At 31.7% G+C, this 2430-nt stretch overlaps 1 pseudogene; it reads left to right on the plus strand.

The window, feature by feature from the left end:
* The first annotated feature begins 507 nt into the window (after window positions 1–507).
* LOC103236264 (cytochrome b-c1 complex subunit 8 pseudogene) lies at window positions 508–755 on the plus strand (annotated as a pseudogene).
* Window positions 756–2430: the final 1675 nt, after the last annotated feature.

The following is a 2430-nucleotide window of genomic DNA, read 5'->3' on the forward strand; positions in this document are numbered from 1 at the left end:
ATGAAAATAACAATAATGTAATTGATGACTCTAGCTTTTTTTATAAGCGAAATGAATGGTAACAATGCTACATGTGATTAGAGGGAGGAATTAGAAATATGTTGTTATTATAAAGTACTTGCACTACTTCTGAAATTGCATTTCAAAGCAACCACTAAAAAAAATGAAATAAAAATAAGCATAGTTGATACACTAAGAAGAGAGAAAACAGAATCATATAATATGCTAAATCGAACCTACAAAAAGTAGAAAAAGAGAAGACAAAATAGGAAAAAAGAACAAGGGCATTAAATAGAAAACATCAAACATGATAGATATTAATGTGACTGTATCAGTGAGTACTTTAAATACCAATTGTCTAATAATACTAAGTTAGAAGACAGCAATTGTCAGGGTGAATTAAAAAGACTCAACTATGTGTTGCTTATAAGAAATTAACTTTAGGAACGAGTCCGCCGGATCGGTGACTGCGGAGAGCTAGGTCTCCTAGCTCTGGCCGCCGCCATGATGGGCCGCGAGTTCGGGAATCCAACGCAGATGTTGCATGTGATCTCCTACAGCTTGTCACCTTTTGAGCAGGTGCCTTGCCGCACTACTTCACTAAAGGAATCCCCAACGTGCTGCGCCGCACTCAAGAGCCTTTCCTTCGCATAATGCCTCCGTTTGTAGCATTTTATCTTATTTATACGTGGGGTACTCAAGAGTTCAAGAGATCCAAGGGGAAGAATCCAGCTGCCTATGAAAATGACAGATGAGCAACGCATCCGGATGACAGTTCCCTGTTCTTGAAAGACCTTTCTTTGGAAGAGGAGTCTGCATTGTAAGGTCTTAAAGACACAATACACTTCCTATGGTCTGCAAAATTAAAATAAAAAGAAAAGAATAAAAATAAAAATAAAAGAATAAAACTAAAAAGAAAAAAAGGAAATCGACTTTAAATATGAAGACACATCTAGATTGAAAGTGAAGGGATGGTGAAAATATGCCATACTAACACAGATAAAAAATCAGTAGTCACTATAATAATGTTACACAAAACACACTTCAGAGTTAGGATAATTATCAGGGATAAGAAGAGGCATTACAAAATGATAAAAGATTGATTCTCCAAGAAAATAACAATTCTTAAGGTATATGTATTTCACAGAATGCCAAAATACATGAAGCAAAAGCTGATAGGACTGCAAGGAGAAATAAATGAATCAATTACTATAGTTGGAGACATCATCACTTCTCTATCAAAAACAGATAGATCCAGCAGGCAGAAAACTAGTAAGGACATACTGTAACTCAACACCACCATCAGTTAACTGGATGTAATGAAAATCTACAGGATAATTCATTCAACAATGTAGAATACACATTCTTCTCAAACTTGCATGAAATTATCACCAAAATAGACCACATTTTCAGACATAAAAGACAACTTAACAAATTTAAAATAATAAAGATCACGTAATGTCTACTCTCAGATTATGATTCAATCAAACTAGAAACCAACAACAGAAAGATAGCTGGAAAAAACCTCTCAAAGTACTTGATTAGAAGACATACTCCTTAATTATACAATAAGAATACAATTCTTAATTGAAGAAGAAATTTCAACAGAAATTTAAGGTATTTTGAACTAAATAAAAATTAAATACAACTAACAAAATGTATGAGATTCAGTGAGAGCAATGGTTAGAAAAAAATTGTAGCATGTAACAGAAAATAAATTTTTAAAAATCAATTATCTGCATGTTCGCCTTAGGAAACTAGACAATAAAATAACAAGTTAAATTCAAATAAAGCAAAAGAAAAAAAAATTAGAGCCAAAATTAATTAAAGTAAAAATACAAAATCAATAAAGAAAATCTGTAAAATAAAAATTGTGTTTTTTGAAGAAAGAGTATATAATTGATAAGCTTCTAGACAGGCTAACTTAAAAAAAAAAAAAACAGAGAAAACACAAATTATTACTAACAAAAGTGAAAATGGTGCCACTACTGCAGATCTGATGTACATTAAAGAAATAATAAAGGAATACTACAAACAACTTCATGCCCTGCAATTTAATAACACAGATTAAATGCACTAATTTCTTGAAATAAACAATCTGCCAAAACCTACCTAAGAAGAAACAGACACTCTGAATAGGCCTATATCTACTAAATAAATTAAGTCAATTATTAATAACATTACAAAAAAGAAACCACCAGACCTAGATGGTTTCACTGGTGAATTCTACCAAACACTTAAGTGAGAAATTATAAAATACCTTCCAGAAGATAGAAGCAGAAGGAAAACTTCCTAATTCATTCTATTGCTATGTAACCAACACCATCCTAACACCAAAACCAGACAAATATATTACCAAAAAAATCTAAAAACCAACATCTCTTATAAATATAGATGGCAAAATCCTCATCAAAATATCAACAAATTAAT

The sequence above is a fragment of the Chlorocebus sabaeus genome, chromosome 7, assembly GCF_047675955.1.
Source record: "Chlorocebus sabaeus isolate Y175 chromosome 7, mChlSab1.0.hap1, whole genome shotgun sequence".
Lineage (NCBI taxonomy): Eukaryota > Metazoa > Chordata > Mammalia > Primates > Cercopithecidae > Chlorocebus > Chlorocebus sabaeus.